Genomic DNA, 21,031 nt, shown 5'->3' with positions numbered 1-21,031 from the left:
GCAATTGGCAGTAGTATTATTTCACATTGTGTTGCAACTTTGAAACTAGTTTGGTTTGCCACCATGCACAGTCCATTTTCCAGGCAATGACGAACACAGTTTAAGGAGTAGTTCATGAGCCTTTTGAACCTTTAGATACTGCAGGAACTCACAAAGCAAAGTTATTTTAAATATTTTGAGAGAATACTCCTGCTTGCTTACTGGAAAATGCTTAATTGGAGTGGAGCTCTGCTCCTGTAGATAAGTTCCCACAAACAGATCTCTCTAATTGAAACACTGGTGCAGAATTGAGCAATGTGAGAAATCTCCTGTTGATTATGAACAGGAGGATTCATAGCTACAATATAAACAAAGACTCCAAAAGAAAATAAATTACTTATGTAGCTCAGAGAATCCCGAAGCACTTTACCGTTAATGAAGCGCTTTTGAAGTGTAGTCAATGCGGTAACGTAGGATATACAGCAGCCAACACCCATGAATGATAATGAAATCATAAATAATCGGTTTCATTGATGTTTGGCTGAGGAATAACCAGGACTAGGGTGAACTCCCTTGTTCTTCTTTAAATTCACAATTGTGAACTTTTTTGTATTTGTCCAACAGGGCAGATTACACTTTAGTTCAGCATATCATAAAACCATAAGAAATAGATGTAGGCCATTCAGCCCCTCAAAGATACTCCACCATTCAATAGGATCATGACTAATCCAACACACCTCACATCCACTTTTCCTGGAACTCCTACCTATCTATCTCAGCCTGAAACATAGACAGGAACTCTGCCCCTACAGCCCTCTGTGGCAAGAAGTTCCAAAGGCTCATAACTCTCATAATTCCTCCTCATCCCAGTCCTAAATGGGCACCTCTTCAATCCAACATGCCCTTTTCTCCAAGACTCTACCATGAGGGGAAACATCATCTCAATATTTACTCTGTCAAGCCCCTTAAGAATCCTGTACATTTCAATCAGATCACCTCTCATTCTTCGAAATTCCAGTGAGTAGAGTCCCAACCTGTTTAATCTACGCTCCTAAGACATTCCCTCCATACTGGAAATCATCCTAATGAACTTTGCTGATCTGCCTCCAAAGAAATGACATCCTTCTTTAATTAAGGAGACCAAACTGCTCACAGTACTCCAAATGTGCTCTCAACAGCACCTTGTACAGTTGCAAGGAAACTTTCCCATTTCATAGTCTAATCCCTTGAAATAAGGGCCAATGTTCAATTAGCCTTCCTGATTACCTGAGAGACAGCATGTCATCTGAGAGACAGGACTTCAGACAGAGCAGTAGTCCGTGTACCACCTTTGACTTGAATTAAAACCTGTGACCCAGAGGCAAGAGTGCTTCCAAACTATGTGACAGCTAAGGCCAGAAAATTCCGACAAGTGAGATGGGTGCAATTGGTTCATGCTAATTGTTGAATAAGAACGCTGTGTCTTTCCTTCAAGGTTCATCAAATGCTAGTTCAGATTCCCTTTGAAAATTGGTTTTCTCGGCTTGCTCCTTCTCTTACTCTGCTTGAAATTAGAAATCTTGGCCATTTTTCTTGAGTCAATGGAAATTAAAATCTTATGCAGTGAACAGAATCATCTGCCGCTTTGCTAAGAGCCTCTGGTGCCTGATGTCAATCAGTCTCACCCCCAAGAAAGTTTAAAATTACTGTGCACCAGTCAGTAAGGCAAGCACAACATGAACTTTAATGTTCAAGGATTGGAGCAAATCAACTCATGCATGAAAATGTGTTGTCATGTGGGAACAGGCAGAAACTGGACTTGTTCATTTGAAAGTTATGAATAATTATAAACTCTCGTATTACCAGTCTTGTAAATTTGGAATTTGCATTCTTCTGTTCCTTCACAAGCAGGGGAGAAAGAATCTGTTTTACATCAGCTACAATCCAGAACCCTACCTCAGTGTCTTTAAAGGGCATGAAACTAGACTAATCACCACATTTACACTGAAGGAAGAGGGGTCCAGTTTCAGCAAAGGGTAAGCAAATATTATTTTTTTCAACCTTGAAGCTATACAAAAAAAATTACCATTGAACAGACTTCACAAAAACAAATCAATCAATGGAATGAAAATCACTTGTCTATACTAAGGAAGCAAAGTCCGCCAGTGCAGAATACCAACTAAAGTTTGGCCAGTGAAGTTCTATTGAAGTGCAGTCAATATTCTCAGTCAGAAAAGCAGTGCTAGTTCATACATGTTAAGCTTCCATGAACATCAATATGATAATGAAGAGATCACTGAGTTGAAGGATAACTATTGGGCAGAACGCTAGGAACCCAACTCCCTTGCCCTATTTAAAATAGTTGTCATAAGTTTTGGACCACACTAAACCTCTCAAAATATTTAGAAGGTCGTCTAAACCCTAACTTTTTCTTATTTTAAAAGGTAAATGTAAGGTTTTGCATTCCAGATGCAATTCAACTGGTCAAACTACCAGCTTTTAAGCAAAACACACTTCATCCATTCACTATAGTTAAAATATAACGAAAGAACTGAAAAATCCGAATTATTTAATCTATTGGAAAACCTAACAGAATAGTAGACCCAGTTACAATCAATAATTAACTTCTGGATCAGTGGTGCTGGAAGAGCACAGCAGTTCAGGCAGCATCCAACGAGCAGCGAAATTGATGTTTCAGGCAAAAGCTCTTCATCAGGAATGAAGGCAGTGAGCCAGAAGCATGGGGAGATAAGCTAGGGGAGGGTGGAGGTGGGGAGAGAGTAGCAGCCTAGCTCCTTTTCCACCTATCCACTCCACCCTCTCCTCTCTGACCTATCACCTTCATCTCATGCTACTCTCTCCCTAGCCCCACCCTCCCTTAGCTTATCTCTATGCTTCCGGCTCACTGCCTTCATTCCTGATGAAGGGCTTTTGCCCGAAACATCAATTTCGCTGCTCGTTGGATGCTGCCTGAACTGCTGTGCTCTTCCAGCACCACTGATCCAGAATCTGGTTTCTAGCATCTGCAGTCATTGTTTTTACTCCATCAATAATTAACTGTTCTAACATAATAATATCCCATAAACACACCCTTGGCAAAAGGCAAATTTGGAAGACAGATTATTTCTCATGCAACTCCATCAGCAGGAAGAGAACGCACAGCTTTTAGCTGTAATCGAGAAGGGGAAAGAACAGTTTCCATTTCAAACCCCAAACAGCAACTGCGGAAAGCTAAACTAAATATCGGGTTCTGCAGGAGCCTGACCACACCCATCCAGGCTGCTGCTGTTGTTCCGACTTTAAAACCAAACCCTAAAGCCTCAAAAGCAGTTTATTCTAGTGTCTACTCAGTACCTCTGCCTTAAAACTTCTCTTCAAAACAAAACCCAGGACAAAACGCACCTCTTGAAGTCACAGTATTGTCATGCCTGGGATCTTTACATTTATTTGAGGCAGATGGTCTCAGTTTATACTGGAGAGTGTTCTTTTCTCAGTCTCCATGATAACTGTAGTTCGACTAAGAAAGGATCTTTGTGAGGGAGTTAAAAACAAACAAACTCTCTCTTGGAGATACTGGAGAGAATAGAAGCTCCCAACTATAACATTCTACATCAGTATTATTATAGTTAATGCTGACAACCATGATGCATTGGCTAGCACTTTTGACAAAGCTAGAAGTCTTGGAATTTGAGACCCACTCAGAAGCACAAAAACACCATGGATGTTGACATTCCCGGTCCCAGTACTGAGGGAATGCCTGCACTGCTACAGGGGTCATCTTTCAGCTGAGCTGCAAAACCAAGGCCATCTTCTTTAGTGGACATGCATTTTCATGGTACACTTACAAAAGAAGAACAGCAGAGTTTTTCATGTCGTGCTGACTGATCTTTATTCTTCAACTTACACTTGATGGAAAAAGAAACCCCTAAGTTATCCCGGTATTATCACATTGCTGTTTGTGGAATATCATGCATTAACTGGCTGCTACATCTCCCACATTACAATAGCGAACTACATCTCTAGAGTACTTCACTGACAGTAAAGAGCTTTGTGATGCCCTCAGGTGGTGAAAGGTGCCATGGAGTTGCAAGGCTTTCTTTTCCATTTGATATAAAAATGTGTTAAATGCAAAATACTCCTTTCTCCCTCGTAGGTCATCTTATATTAAAGTATCAGCCATTGTTGAGATAGTAGCATTTTACCCCTTGGCGTTCTACTCTTAGACTAGAGTACAAACATCAAGGCAGTCAGTCCAGTACCAATACTGAAGGTATGCCACATTGACAAGCAACGTATTTCCGATGAAATGTTAATTCAGAGATCCTGCCAGACTGCCTAAGTGGTTGTACAAGTTCCCACGGCCACTAATTCAAAGAGAAGATGATGCTTTCATCAACGACCCAGCCAATGCTCAAACAATATCAGTGGAACATACTGATCTGGTCAGTACTGCTGTGGGAGCTTGCTCTATGTGACTAGCTGACGCATAACAGTGATTACACTTTTAAAAGTACTTTGTTAGCTTTGTGTGTCCAGTGGTTGTGAAACATAAAGGCAACTCTTTATTATTGTTTTAAAATCATTGCGGAGCATTAATTTAACTGTTCCTTATCCTATAAATGTATTTTAACTTACTTCAGAATACATAGAATGGTCAAGAAGAAAAGAAAATAATTGGCTACCATTTTGTAATTCACAGAAATCAGTCACTATGAGTGACTATGAGGAAACAAGAATCTGAAATAAAGGGCAACAGGTTTTGCCAAAACTTATGAAACAAACTTTCAGAGGATGTGGTTTACAACATCTTCCAGAACAAGGAGTTAACCTCAACCCAGTGTTGCAGATCAGCACAATCCAAGGTCCAGGACTATGTGCTGAGAGACGCACTACAGCTTGGGGCAGCTGTTGCTGCCAAAGCGCACTGGGGAAAGACCACTGTCTGAGATCTTCCTGCTGAAGTTAATGGGGGTCCATTCAGTTATCCGACCCTTCTAGTGTTTCAAACGCATGTCAATATAGTCTTGTACATGTAAGAGATGCCTTTGATTTGTTTGAATAGAGTCAACCTGCAATGTTTATTGGTTTCCTTGAGACACATTTGGACAGAACCAAATCGTGTTTGTGACTGTGCATTTATACACAAAAAACATTTTTAAGTTTAAATTTACTTTTGAAATAAAAAACAATTCTGGTTCTCCAGGGTGATTATCCCTGTTGCAATTGTCTTATCAAACTCCATATTAAATTTTAGATAGAGCCAAACTATTCACAACAAAAGTTACGAAACACTGTCTCAATAGCAAGTTGAGGAAAGGAATGCTGCAGGCACCCCCTTCGACAAAATCAGCTGAAGAATTTTCGAATACCTCTGATCGCAGAATGATAATTTGACACATGTTGAAAGTAAAACTAAAAAAGTTGCCAGCTTCAAGTTGGACCAAGAAGGCTGATGTTGGCCAGATGGGAACCTCTTGTCATCCCAGATCACAGATCACCGATAACAGTTTCATCCTCAGTCTGCATTCGATACTTGTAACCATGACAACCGAGTACACTAAACAGTGAGCAACACAGCCTTTTTTTTGCTTAAATAGTAATCTTTTGGTTCGACAAGTTCAATCAATTTGGACTATTGCCAGACTGTGCCTACTTTACTTTGCTTTACAGTGGGGGTGAGGGTAATTCAGTGTATTTTAAATATGCCCTCTTACCATTTCACTAAAAGAATGTGAACTGTGCAGTACCACATCTGTCCATTCCTAAAGGCAATGTCTCAGACATGCGGAGGTCTCCTGTGGGCAAGGTGACCTTGTTCATAGGGAAATCTACACAGTGAGCTAACTGGCAGTGGAGAATACCTACCTCCACCCAAATATAAAATCTAGTTGCCTAGATTTTAAAGCCAAGGTTAATGGGTAATGGACAGGTCACCATTCTGCAACCAGCAGTTCAGAACATGAGCCTTGGAGAGTTGACAAGACAGATTTATTAGAATGAAATGGTTAAGTCACCATAGACTTTCCAGAGCATCGGGCTGCTCTCTCATTAGAGAGAGATGACAGATGGCGTTTTAACCTGAGGGTCACCATGCCTCAGGTGAGGAGACAGACTAAGAAGGAGGGTCCGTCATCATAACCTCAGGCAGTGCAGGAATTGGCTTTACTCTGCCTTACAATTCAACTGAACTAGCCTCCCCCCTCCCCCCATCCATTATCAATGTGATAAAAGTATATATGGTGAAACTGCTTCTGCTGGTGGAATCCAGAACAAAACAGGCTGCTGTCACCTGACAAAAAAGAACCAACCCAGACAGACTGAAATTGTGAGACTTTTTTGTACATTAGGCTGACTTTTTATGAAATGACCCCCCCACCCCCACACCAAGGGAGGGGCGACATGGAATACAATCGGTAGCTCATCAACTCATGTTACTGCAGACAGTGGACAGGAACAAGGAGAAATTGGGGGTGGGGGTGGGGGTGGGGGTGGGTCAGTGAGTTGTCAGGCAGCCTGCACACCATTGGGTATACTGACAACCTTAAATGGACAATAAGTGTCTACTTAAAAGCATTATCCCATCACAATGCAACAATAGAGGGTGGGACAAGAGGAGGAATAGGACAGTGTTCATTCCACTGGCTGAGGTCAAGCTCAAAATCTCTACATTTATAAGTTTGCATTTTCATCGGGCCACTAATGTAGTATGGGTACACAATCCTTTATCTGAAATCCGAAAAGCTCTGAAATCCAAAGCTTGGTCGTGAAGTTTTTTTCTGCATAACAAGATTGTTTGGCATGAGAACAGGTAACCCAACATCGCACCCACTCACATGTCACTCAAATGTGACATGGCGGTGTGGCCCAGCACTAGCAGGTGCCAACTGTTTCTCAGCGCTTGTACTATTCACATAGTCTGCTGTTCAGCAAGATTTTTTAATTTCACTGTGAAAATGTCATTTATTCCAAAATCCAAAAAATTCCAAAATCCAAAACAAAAACTGGCCTCCAAGGATTTTGGATAAAGGATTGTGTACCTGTAAAAGGTTCAGCATGTCAAACAACATGCGACATTGAGTCACAGATTAAGGCAGGTGATCAAAATTTAGGTAAAATTGTAGGGAGCATCTTAAAGCCATTTTACAGACAAAATTCAAGAGATTAGGATCGGGACAGCAATGAAATTTAACCACTTTTTAAATCCAATTCCATGAGATCCACTCGTTTTGAGGAAAATCCACATTGATTCAAGACTCCTTTCCCAAGTGGGAAGACTACATAGGAAAATCTGGACCCAAGGGGGACAACAAATGATATATGGGGTCTTTGTGAAACCACAGAGGTGGATCATGCATCCTGAATCCTAATAAGGAAAGGGTGTGTTGCTACATTACCAAAAAAAATTAGCTGCTGCATTTTTCCTACTGAGCAGGGGGGATTTGGCCCATCCCACTTCAGTGATCACATCATACCACTTGACAAATAGCTGCTTCCCGCACCATGTGTCAACTTGTCATTACATCACCCATGATGTCAAATCAAGTCAGGACTTGTCAGCATAGCACAGCGTTTCCTGGAATCGATACACACGCACAGCACAGAGAATCATTGGAATTAGAAATCATTATTTCTGTCTTTAAACTATCACCACCCTCAACAATAAACTTGTCAAAACTCCTCAGACTAGCCCAATGTGAATGCTAACACTCTTGTGCCAATTTGTTCATCCTAGGGTAAGCACATTAGACAAAGCTTGATAAATTGAAAGGTAGAATCTACCACTGAATCTCAGAATATGGTTTAAAACTTTGAAATATGCTCTGACTTTTGAAGTGCCCAGCCACTTCTAAGGAATTTCTAAAACATGATTTAACAAATACACCCTTTGCCTCCTTGTTTGACTCATGTACTCCTGAAAACCACATTTCCAGGGGGCACAGATTTAAGGAAACTGGCAAAAAAACCAGAAGGGAGAGAGATGAGGAGAACTTATTGTTCCACAGCAGGTTATTGTGATCTGGAATGTGCTGCCTGAAAAGGACTGTGGGCAAAGAGCCAATCGTAACATTCAAAAGGGAATTTGATAAATACTTGAAGGGGAGAAAATTGCACGACAGTGAGGAAAGGGCAAAGGGAGGTCTGGACACAACTAGAGTGGCTCAATAGCTCTTTCAAAAGGGCGAACACAGCGCACATGATTTGGATGGCCTTCAGTGATTCTGTTCTATGAATCCTTCACTTTATCTCATTCAAACAGTTTTGCAAAGTCTGACAATTAATTAACTAGAGCAAATCAAGGATCATCCAGGACTGAATGTCAGATAAGTGGTCTGATGATAAAGTGACAGAAAGTGGCCATGAGAGGTGGTGGTGAGCGAGAACAGAGTGGCCAGTGAGACTTGGCATCGGGTCTTCATCTTGTATTCAACCCTTCATTCTGAGGATTTCCCAAGAAAATGCCAATAAGGATAACAGAAATGTCACCAGCAGAAAAGAAATTAAGAAAATTATCAAATATAAACAGAAAATAGTAAAAGGTCACAGACCTGAAATGTTAACTTCTGTTTCTGTCTCCACTGCCTGATCTGACTAAGTATTTCAAGAACGTTATGTTTTTAGTGTGGATTTCCCTCATTCATAGTATTCTGTTTTAAGAAAATAAATTCCCTTTCGTTTAGTAAAGATCAAAATTAATAACAAACCAGAGTGAAACAAAAAAAACTTAGCAAATTAAATTAAGGTGTAATTCCTAATGCTCATAAACTCACTTTGGGCCTATGGTTACAGAAGGCCTCAGGCCTACTAATGAACACCATGTTCACCCTGTTCATGGACAGCCCTGACATTGTCATAGCCACATAGACAATCCAAACATTCCTCTCAACTCTTCATCTCCAGCGCTATGCTTTGCAACTAAGTTTAGTTTAGAATGCTTAAACTCATGCTTACAGCTTCCAAAGAGAGAGGACATTCAGCCCAACAGCTTGGAGATGCATTCAAACACAGGCACCCGAAGTACCCGAATATTGGTTCTCCACTTGAAATTCATACACACACTGAAATATAATCTGAAATTGCACATCCTGCCCAAAAATATGTTTTATTCGGTGCAGATTATGTTCAACAGAGTACATTACTTTAATTCGGTTTCAAGCTATGATCAAGGTCCTTCTCATAGGGGTCAAATTTTGCTGCTTCATTTTGCACTAGTGTTACCAATTCTTGCTTGGCCACACTTCTGGGGGCTTGATCATATGGCCTGTGCCTCTAAATGTCCTGTCTCCGCACATGCTACTGGTCATACAATGTGTCCCTTTTTCTTTAATTCATTCACAGGAAGAGGGTGTCGCTGGCTGGGCCAGCATTTACTGACAATCACTCATTGCCCAGAGGGTAATTGCTGTAGATCTGGAGTCACATGTAGGCCAGGCCAGGTAAATATGGCAGTTTTCTTCCCTAAAAGGACATTGGCGAACCAAGTGGGTTTTTCCAACAATCAATAATGGATTCATGGTCATCGTTAATTCCAGATTTTCTATAGAATTCAAATTCCATTGTCAAACCCAGGTCCCCAGCACGCCACCCGAGTGTCTGTATTAGCAATCCAACAATAATACCATTAGGCTATCACCTCCTACACTTTGCCCTGCATTCCTGTGACCAATCAGGCAACTCTTTACTTCTATCTGGCTCGTTTGCTCACCATGGATAGTGTTCCTATTGGTTCCAAAAACAAGGAAAATACACAATGCCCTGTGACTTCTCATCTTAGCTGTGTTCTGCTGACTAATTCCTAGAAACTCCAAGGCAATCTGGAGAGTTGGCAAGACAAGTTAGAAAGAATTTTACAATTAGCCCACAAGACAAGTTAGAGAGAATTTTACAGAGCTGACACATGTCAATGAACCAGATTCGTCAAATGAAAAAAAATAGCAAACCTTGTAATTGTTCCAATTTGGGGAATCCCAGCGACACAGCTGTCCAATGTAATGCCTGACCAAGAAAGGCTCAAGATGGTGACTGGATTAAACAGGTCTTCTCTAGAAGGTCATCAGCTTCAGAATCCTGAAACAGACAAGATAGATTTTTCAACATTGGGCAGAACACTTGCCCCCAATAACTAAGATTATTGACACTAAAATAGGATAAATCATGAGATTATAAATGACAGACACAGCACAAATGGTGGAAGATGTTTGGAATTCTCTTGTGCAAATAGCAATGAATGGTAGATTTATCCGTCAAATTTAAATCAGAGATTGGCAAGATGTTGTTATGCAGAGTAATTTAAGAATATGGGTCAAAAGCAGGTATGGCTGTCAGGTGGCATATCTACGATATCTGAGAGTGGCAGAACAGGCTCATTTGACCAAATCCCTCCTCCTGTTCTTAAGTATTTTTATAGCAGCATCAGTTGATAATTCTTACTATGTTATTTTCCAGATTAAAGACCTGTCACTGCAAAATCAAAACTAAATCATCTATAAATGTCCACAATCAGTGTCGAGGTATATAATTGAAATGGAAAATGCTAGAAATACTAAAGTTAGGCAGCCTGTATGGAGAGAGGAGTAGAGTTAAGGTTCAGATTTGGGAAAAAAGAAACAAGTAACAAAGTTTGACAGGCAGGGTAATGGGCAGGGGAGGACTGAACAAAAGGTAAAACCTGCAACAGTTGCAAATCAGGAGAGATTAAATAGCAAAAAAATGGATCATGGTGCAAGGCCACACCTGGAGTACTGTGTGCAGTTTTGGTCTCCATACATGAGAACAGATATACTGGCATGAGAGAGGGTGCAGAAGAGGTTCACTAGGTTGATTCCAGAGTTGAAGATGTTCGCTTATGAGGACTGATATAGACTGGGATTATATTCATTGGAATTTAAAAGAATGAGGTGGGGATCTTATAGAAACATATAAAATTCTAAAGAGAAGAGAGAAGATAGATGTAAAAAGAGGATGTTTCTACTGGCAGGTGAAACTAGGACAAGAGGGCATAGCCTCAAAATCAGGGGGAACAGAGTGAGGACTGAATGGAGAAGTAACTCCTTCACCCAGAGGGTTGTGAATCTGTGGAATTCCCTGCCCAGGGAAGTAGTTGATGCTACCTCAGTAAATGCTTTTAAAATTAAGATAGTTTTTTTTAAACAATTAAGGGTTACGATGAGAGGACTGGTAAGTGGAGTTGAGGCCACAGAACGATCAGCCATGATCTTATTGAGTGGCAGAGCAAGCTCGATGGGCCAGATGGCCTACTCCTGCTCCTATTTCTTATTTTCTTAAGAAGGAAGTGATAGACAGCAATGGGACACATGAAAAGAATCAAAGACAAGTCTGGAGGGAATACAAATAGTGAATACAATAGCCCAAGAATTGGAATGAGTGGTTACAATGTCAAATTAATTTGGAGTCCAGAAGACTGTAAAGTGATTGGACAATCTAAAAGCACTCACATAATCACTTTAATCAGTAAAGTGGAGACATTTGTTAAGCCTGCTGCCAAAGTTCAAGGCCGCAATCACTGCATAGAGAGAGTGAGATGTTCACTAATCAGCTAAATCAGTCCCCAAACAAACACTACAGATACTTTTCAGTCTATAATCCATTCTGCCAGCTGCAAAAGAAGTTAAGTGAGGAGGGAATTGTCTTAGATGCTGTGTCTTCAAAACCCTAACCATAGAAGCAAAAAGGTCATCCCTCCAGGAGACAAGTGAGGAGTCAAAGGAATGGGTGAGAAAATCTTCCAAAAGTTTACAAAGTATTAGAAGTAACAGAAATAGGTCATTTGGCCCATCAATTCTATACTTGTGCTTATGCTGGATAATGGGTCTTGTTCCAACCTTCTTTGAACCCCAGCAGCATGTTATTTTATTCCTTTCTCCTTCAAGAGTTTACACAGCTTAAAAGGTATATGCTCCTCATCTCAACCACTCCCCCATGGTAATGAGTTCCCCATTCTCAGTACCCTCTGGGTAAGCATATTGTGCCTGAAAACCCTGTTGCTTCTACAAGTGAATATCTAATAATTATGGCCCCTGGATCAGATCAACCCGACAAATGAAAACAGTTCTCCACATTTACCCTAACAAACTTCTTCATGATTTTAAAAGATCCCAGTCCTCATCTTTCTTGATTAAACAGCCTTTGGGGTGGCCCCCAAATGGGCATAGAGGGCTGGAAAGAGAGGCAATACCCACCCTTGCTCTGCCACTAGGTCTTGCTTAGCAACACTGTGAGGTGGTGTTCATCTCCTCCTCTGCAGGTACCATGACCTCCAGGATCTTAATTGGGTGGCCCGTGGGTGTGCCGATCCCTCCTCCATTTCTGGTTAAAATCATAGTGGTGGATTCTGACCATGGTGATGATGGCATGGCATGGAGTTTAGAGCATGTCCGTGTCCAAACCAACATGTCCTGCAAAGTTCCATCAAAGATTTACTAATGAATTAAATTCAAATTTTTCATTGGCCATGGTGGGATCTCAACTCGTGCTGACAGACTGTACATTCCTGGTCCAGTAATATAATTATGACGTTAGCAAACACTTGTGTGGAATATCATGCATAATCTCAGCTCAGTTCATCTGGGTGATAGGAACCTCAAACAGCAAAGTGTCACATAAGTTTCTTATGCTGAGTATTTACAATAAAATGAAGATCTGCCTCCAATATAAAAGGACAACATTAATTTTCTTTTTATGCGTATTAGGATCTGTTGCTTTCTGCCACATTCCCACAGTTGGCCATTTAATTACTTCTTTCCCCTCCCATTTTACTATTTTACTGAGATATTGAAGGGTTGTACCTGATAAATCCATTGCTGAACTATAAAACCAAAACATATTTCTATCACAATAAGAAGTGCTCTTCCACATACCCAGTTTTCACTGCATGTATGCAATCACACTAAGCTTTTCCCAGAGGGCACAGACAATGTGTTAAAAGAAATCTGATGAAGCACAGAATGAGTGGCTTGCCTTTTTCAAAGTCCACCCTGATTAATGTGAAATTCATCAGCGCTAACCGAAACTACACTTTTAATTGCTTTTACATGGGGTTGTTATCACTGTCAACAGAGTCAGGCAGCTGGGCTGCTACACTGTGACACCTCAAAACTACAGGTACTATCTAGGCATTCAGTGCACATTCACACTGGAGCCTTCTGTTGATTCACAAGTGCAGATTGTACAGGATCGGTGGAAGGTCTGTTTTTCTTCCTCTCATACCATCTTGAAGCGATAAGCTGTTTTAAAGCAACATCACTGCCTTCAGGGGGAGCCTGACAGCATCAGCAGCCACCACCCCATATTCCTGAAACCTGTTCATCAGGGGAGGTTCTACACAGGGCCAGAAGGAAAATGAAGGTGGAAGGCTGGCCAAAAATGTGATCAAATGGATGACTTCCACAGCAAATAATAAAAACCGAAACAATTATGGATGCTGTCAATTCGAAACAAAAACAGAAGTTGCTCAAAAAGCTCAGCAGCTCTTCCACATCTGTGAAGGGAAGTCAGAGTTCAGGTTCGATGAATTTCTCTTCACAGATGCTGCCAGATCTTCTGAGCCTTTCCCATAACTTCTGTTTTTTTTTATGACTTCAGCAGCAACTTACACTTGTGCACACCTTTGGATTAGTAAAACATGCCAACTTCATTGTAGCATTAAGAGACAAAATTTGTCAAGAGGAGATTATGACATATGGTCACAGAGGTGGATTTTAAAGGTCTGAGTAACTCCTGTCATTGCACTGACAGTGGTATTGACATCTCAGACGCAATCGAGAGCCAGGCGATGATGCTAACTGCACCCATATGCACCTGTATGATATTACTGATTCCCAAGGAACCCTTGCCACCCTCCATCTGCTCGGTGCTGCACTCGTCACTTCACTGAGTTCAGCCCCAATTCTCCTATTACCTCTCTCGCCGTTTCACTCAGCACCATTGCTCCCCCATTCAGTGCTCCACTTGCTACCCTTCCTGGTCAGTCCATTCCTCACCCCTTCGCTACCTCTCTCCTCCTTCACTCCAAGTGACAGTGAACAATGAGGCAAAAGGATTGTGAGCAGGAGGGAAGCAGTGAAGAGGGAAAGGGATAGGGCAGTCAAGTGATTGACACTAAGCAAATTATGTTTATTTAAAAAAAACTTACATACATACATCGTCACTAACGCAGTTATGTTCAGGACAGTCTTTGCATATGGAGAACAAAACAAACATTGGAGATTGACTTCCCCAACAGTTCCAACAAACCAACCCCAGGCATTTCTTACTCATGCAAGATACTATTTACACATATTTGAGGCACCGGAAGGGACTCCCATTGTAGTTTCGCAGAAAGATGGTGGTCTTTCCCCACTGCGCCTTGGTGGCAACTGTCCAAAGCTTTATTGCATCTCTCAGTACGTAGTCCTGGATCTTGGAATGTGCAACACTTGGTCGAGGTCAACTTCTTGCACTAGAAGATCAACAAGTTTCAGGCAGACCAAAAAGCGTCTTTCACCAAGTTGGTGGTCCTCCAGGTGCAGTCCATGCTTGTTAGTGTGCGTCCCAGGGTACAGCCCGTAAAGTACAGACTCCTGCATCTCTCTCCAGATCACATCACAATCCTAGACTTAATTCATTTAAGATATTTGCAAAACACTCATTTTATTGCACCTATCCATTGACACAGGCATCTCACTGTTGCATTGTTACAAGTGTTGCTACAGTCACTGTGACTGCATGAGTGGTAAGTGTGTGCATGCCTTGCAGTTGCAATGGACATAAATGTAGCCTTTAAAGATGGTCAAAAAGAAAGAGCCTCTTTTTGCCATTACCTTTCACTTTCAGGCCCAGATCTACCCTCACTAGAACAGCTATTCTCAAATACAGGCCAACTATCTCACCAACTGAGCTAAATGCTCCCTACAATCCCCTCACAAATTAGGAGAGGTTTTGGGAGAGAATTTCAGAACCAAGGACTCAGGCAGCTGAAGGCATTGCCACCAATAACGCAGAGAATAAAACTGAGGATGGAAAAAGGGTTAGAACCAGAGGAGCACAGAGATCCATGGAAGGTTACAGTGATCAGAAGGGGTGAGGTCATGGAGGGAAGACAAGTACAGTAGTCCTCTTGTACTCACTGGGCTACGTTCCAAGACCCGCCGTGGAAACCCGAAACTGCAGATAGGAGTGAACCCATTCATTTCAATGGGAAATTTACCTTACCGGCAGCCCCGAGTCCCTGGTTCCGGAAAGTTCCCTACAATATGTTCAAGCCATGGTAAACCATGGGTAACTGAAACCACGGAAAAGGATTCCGCAGATATGGGGTTCATCCTGTAAGCAAATTTTAAATTTGAGGCTTTGAAGGACCAGGAGCCAGTACTGTATACATTAGGATAGTGGTTCACTCTAACACTGGCTCCATGCCATTTGGAGATCAATTTTCATTGAATAAAGAATCATTGCTTTGGATTGAAAGATATAAACATCAACGTTGTAGATTATAATGTGATTGAATGCTTCCCTGTTGGAGTAATTATCAAAGCAATTGAAAGCACAGGTCCCAAGGACTAGCATTTTACAACATCTGTGAACAGAGTCAGCCAATATGCAGCCTGGGATTGTTTCACAGTAGAGTTGAAATACTTGCATTTGGAGGAGAAGGGACTTATTAGGGATAGTCCATAGGGCTTTATGCAGGAGAGGTCTTGTCTCACAAACTTGACTGAAATTTGAACAAGTGACAAATATGATTGATGAGGGCAAGGCAGTGAATGTTGTCCATAATGACTTTACTAAAGCATTTGACAAGGATCCTCACGGTTAGCTGGTCTACAAGATCAAATCACATGGAATTCATGGTGAATTGCTGAGTTGGATACAATATTTGCTTGGCCATAGATGAAAGAGGGTAATTGCGGAGGGGTGTTTTTCTGACTCGAGGTCTGCGACCATGATGTTCCACAAGAATCAGTGCTGGGGCTTCTGTTATTTGTAAAATATACAAGTGATTTGGAAGCCAATGTCAGTGGTCTGATTAATAAGTTTGCAGAAGTGGGTACTGCAGATGCTGGAGATCAGAGTCAAGATTAGAGTGGTGCTGGAAAAGCACAGCAGGTCAGGCAGTATCCAAGGAGCAGGAAAATCGACATTTCAGGCAAAAGCCCGATTCCTAATGAAGGGCTTTTGCTCGAAACATCGATTTTCCTGCTCCTCGGATGCTGCCTGGCCTGCTGTGCTTTTCCAGCATCACTCTAATCTTAATAAGTTTGCAAATGACACAGAAATTGATGGAGTTGTGGATAGGAAGGAAGGAAATCAAAGGATCCAGTAGGGTTTAAATTAGCTGAAAAGCTGAATGGAGGAATGACAGATGGAATTTAATCCGAGCTAGTGTGGAGTGATTCATTTTGGAGGTCAAATGTAAAAAGAAAGTGTGCAGTAAATGGCTGGACCCTTAGGAACATCGATATACAACATATACAGCTATGAGGTCCAAACTCATAGCTCCATCATGCCAACACAAATGGATAAGGTGGTAAAGAAAGCATGTAGCCTACGTGTCTTCATCGGTCAGGATACTAAATACAAACATTGTTAATTGTATAAGCCTTTGGTCAGGTCATATTTGAATGCTGGTCACTGCACTATAGGAATAATGTTATGAAGATGTAGGGGTACTGTACCTTCAAGAGAGTTAAAAAAGCTAGCAAGGACTTAGAGAAGCACAGAGAGTCCATTACAAAGTAACAAAGTAACAATGTAACATTTGGTTGAAATAATTAGCTAAGAGCTGTGTTGCCTGGATACAAAAACAAATTCAATTTCGGCCAATCAGTTTAAATTATGCCCCAAGATAGCAAACTCCAATCAAGTTTGAATTTAGCATTTTGTCAATATTAAAACCAATGAAATGATCCGATGTTTTGGAGTATAAATATTTTTATACATTTTTAACAGTTACCCAGAGCAGCAAAGAGCAGCCAGCACCAACAACTACAGAGACTACTTGTAGAAAGCTCTGTTCTCTTAAAGGTACCTTTACCTACCAAGACCTGTGAAGCAGAATCCCTAAGAAAAGAAGACTGAGGAGAATCTACAGAGGAAATTCGGCAAAGCTGCCTGGTTTTGAACTTTTTTTTTGTAAATTGTAATTGGAAATTTTATCGGACTAGTATTACAATCGGGGAGGTAAAAGATAGGTTTAAGAGAAAGGAGTTGTAAGTAGTTGTTAGTTAATTATTCTGTGTTGGACTTTTTTAAAAAAAATAAAATTGTTAATTCTTACTTTAAATAGTGACTTTTGGGATAGCTCTTTCCCTCTCAAATTTTAACAGATTACAGCATGGGGTGAATCTTTTCTATATTGTTGGCTCAAATTAGCAGAGGGGTTTACCCAGTGTCATAACAGTTAATGTGGTGGCTTTGAAGAAGGTGCAGAAGAGGTGTATCGGATGTTGAGTGGATTGGAGTGTATTAGCTAGAAAGGAGGAGAGGGTGGACAAACTTGGATTCTTTTTGCCAGAGTGTTGGTGAATGAAGCATAACCTGGTAGAAGTATATGAATTTATAAGAGACATGGAAAAAGTGGATAGTTGGAATCTCTTTCCCAGAGTGGAAATGTCAAACTCCAAGATGCATAGGTTTAAGGCAAAAGTGGAAAAGTTTAAAGGACACATGAAGAAACTTTCTTTTTTAAACACAGAAGGTAGTAGGTGCTTGGACAGCACTGCCGAGGGAAGTGGTAGAAGGAGATATGGTAGCAAAGTCTAAAAGGCATTTAGACAGACTCATGAACATGCGGGAACACAGACCATATGCTGGTAATTGGGATTAGTTTAGAAGAGCATACTGGTTGGCACAGACATGGTAGGGCAAAGTGCTGTACAGTTCTATGTTTTATGTTCCACATCTGCAATTTTTAAAATGGCTTCTTTCTAACAATCAAAAAAAAACAAACTGACCCTACATTTCAATGTACCTTATTAACTGTAGATTATTTTGGAATGTTCCAGTAAGTAAAAGATCTACTAGAAACACTCATTCCCAATTGCAATTGTAAATGAGAAAACCATGATGCAGTTGGCCATCACAAATTTAGAAGGCATTGTGGCCTTTTTGGATCCTATTTGGTTTAGTGTCTATAACTCAGTGTTAAATAGTTATGAAAATGTTTACTTTTAGTGGTGTGTCCTCAAATGTCTGGTTATTATAGACAGGTAAAATTTAAAAGAAAGACGCAAAAGAAATTCCCAGAATCATATATTCCTATTCTAAGTAGGTCCCAGAACATTGATATATAAACCGTAGGGAACACTTTTCTTTTGACCGTGATTGTTAAGTGGGGCAGAGGGCTCAGGAAAGGAGAACAGAGCAGATGGCAGCTTGCAAAAAAAACTTAACAGCACTCAAATTTTTTGTGAGTTGCAGTAACCATTAGCCTGGGAAATTGGTGAGATTATGTTGCACATAAAATGTAAAGGCCATTTCTTACTATCCGTAAGTTTGCTTAATAGCTCATCTGTTTCTCTTTCATCACATCGTGCTGAATCTTACAGATTTTTGGCAAAGTGCAAGTCGCATTGAATTTGGTGAACAATACTTCCTGCCATGTTACTCAAGGGTTCAGCTCCCCCTGGTCAGAATCAAGTCTGATTTGCACCCCACCTTACCACTTACCATTCCTGGAGCAACCCGCCAACACTTGAGAGATCTCGGGATGGACCTGCATTCTAAGCATTGTGCATCGAACAAGCACCATCAGTTTGAAGCTGCCTGGCATGGATCCTGACACTTCTCCTGAGGAATCTCACTATGTCACTTGAGAAAACAGTGAGCAAGATACAATGAGGTGGCAAAGTGGCTAACACTGCTGCCTCATAGCACCAGGGATCAGACTTCAGTTCCAACCTGGAGTTTGCACATTCCGACTGTCTGCGTGGGTTTCCTCCCACAGTCCAAAGATGTGCAGGTTAGATGTGAGATTACGGGGATAGGGTCAGGTGCTGTGTTTGGATGGGATGCTGTTGGAAGATCTGAGGGGCTGAATGGCCTCTTTATGAATTTCTATAATCTTAACATCAAGATGGGCCTTGCCAACCATCTCACCTGGATCAACCACTCATCTCATCATAACCCATAAGGCTCAGGGCCTGGTAAGGGTCTGACCATGCACTTTTCTTACGTTGCACTGTTTCTTCACTGAATCCTTTCTAATGATAAACTCCACTGCTTGACCAGCTCCATCCACCTCAACCCCCAATTACACAGTGGTCTGAATCAGTAGAACCCTGGTATTCTGTTCAACCTTAAATTGAGCTTCACACCCTACATTCTATCCATTCTGTTTGTCCAACATCAACTTTGCTGAGGTCTTTGCCACAGTCCTCCGATTCTTCCCACCCCCCACAGAAATCACACTAATTCAAAACCTGCTCATGTATATCTCATCCAGTGGCAAGTTTTGCTCCCAGATACGTAATTGAACAATTTTACAATTGTCATTCCACTTGTCAAATCCCTCAATGGCATCACCCCTCCCTCTTTCTGTAACCCCCTCCAAGATATCTTCACACATCTAATTCTAACCTTTTGAGCATCCCCGCGTTTAATCTTTTCACAGCGATAGCTGGTCTTCAGCTACTTCAGTCCTAAACTTAGGAATTCACTTCCTAAACCTCTCCACCTTTCTTTTCGCTTTTAGAATTGTCTTTAAAATCTACCATTTTGACCAAATGTTTCTGCAACACTCCAATTAACTCATGTGGCATTGTGTCAAACATTGTTCAATTACACTCCTGTAAAGGAACATGGAAATTTTTGCTATTTAAAAGGAAATGTACAGAAAAAGTTGAGATTCCCTCACCTTTCTAATGTGTCCATCCAATAAAGTATTAAATTTTACATGATCTTTTTCAAATCCCTTCACGTTCTCATGATCCTAATTTGAAAATCTTAATTTGCACTAGACCCCAACCATTTCAAGAAAATCCACAATTTCAACAGACTGCCCAACACTGCGTACCCAAATACTGAACTACAGAAGCAATCAGCCCAACATCCGCAAACAAAGCTGCATTAGAACATTATTTCAATGTTCTAATATTTCGATTATCACCTGATGAAGGAGCGATGCTCCGAAATCTAGTGCGCTTCCAATTAAACTTGTTGGACTATAACCTGGTGTTGTGTGATTTTTAACTTTGTACACCCCAGTCCAACACCAGCATCTCCAAATTATTTCAATGAACCACCACACACTGCAGTATAGAGGAATTACAAAGAGCAGAGGAAAATCATCTACACAGTGTATTCAAAAAGAACGGGTTCCCAATGAACACAATCCACTGATTTCTCAGCAACAAATCCAAACAAGCAGACAAAACGTGTCCAGAAACCCTAGCCACTCTCCCCTGCATCAAAAATATCTCAGAAATGGCTGCCAGACTACTTAGACTTCTTGGCATCATGTAGCCCAGAAACCCACCAATACACTAAAATAGCAGCTAATGAACTTGAAAGACCCTATACAACCAACAAACACAACTAATATCATTTAAAAATACTTTGCAAGAACTGTAGCAAACACTACATTGGACAAACAGGCAGAAAACTAGCCACCAGGATACATGAACATCAACTAACCGCAAAAAGACATGACCCACTCTCACTAGTATCTTTACACATACAGATGAGGAAGGACACCATTTTGACTGGAACAACACTATCCTAGGACAAGCCAAACAGAGTAGGAATCCTCGTGCGTGTCTATCAATAAACACATTGACTTGGATCCGATTTACCAAACCCTGTGAAAAAGAAGAAATGACATCACCAACCCAAGGAAACCTTAACACATACTAAAAAGCAGGCCATACCACCAGTGCTTCACCAGAGGCTCACTAATGATGTTACCTAGTATGGTGACGGAACATCTGAAAACGAACCTTCCAGCTCAGCAAGCAAACTTACATCATAAGTTTAGTGTATTTATATTAGGTGTCAGCCAAGACTTAGAGGATAACATTCTTATCTATGAAGACAGAAGATTGTAGGATCATGACCAACTCCCAAGGCTGGATCACAAAAC

The 21,031-nt window shown here is 41.0% G+C and overlaps 1 protein-coding gene across 2 annotated transcripts in view; it reads right to left on the bottom strand.

Moving 5' to 3' along the window:
- Nucleotides 1–21,031, bottom strand: part of LOC132824792 (coronin-2A-like) — a 153,829-nt gene that overhangs the window by 87,456 nt on the left and 45,342 nt on the right. For both annotated transcript variants that reach the window (XM_060839539.1, XM_060839543.1), the window contains exon 2: nt 9,897–10,023. The gene's annotated coding sequence lies outside the window, so the exon portion shown is untranslated. The remainder of the gene's footprint in view (nt 1–9,896; nt 10,024–21,031) is intronic.

The sequence above is a fragment of the Hemiscyllium ocellatum genome, chromosome 2 (assembly GCF_020745735.1).
Source record: "Hemiscyllium ocellatum isolate sHemOce1 chromosome 2, sHemOce1.pat.X.cur, whole genome shotgun sequence".
NCBI classification, from domain to species: Eukaryota; Metazoa; Chordata; class Chondrichthyes; order Orectolobiformes; family Hemiscylliidae; genus Hemiscyllium; species Hemiscyllium ocellatum.
This window is presented reverse-complemented; position numbering and strand designations above follow the sequence as displayed.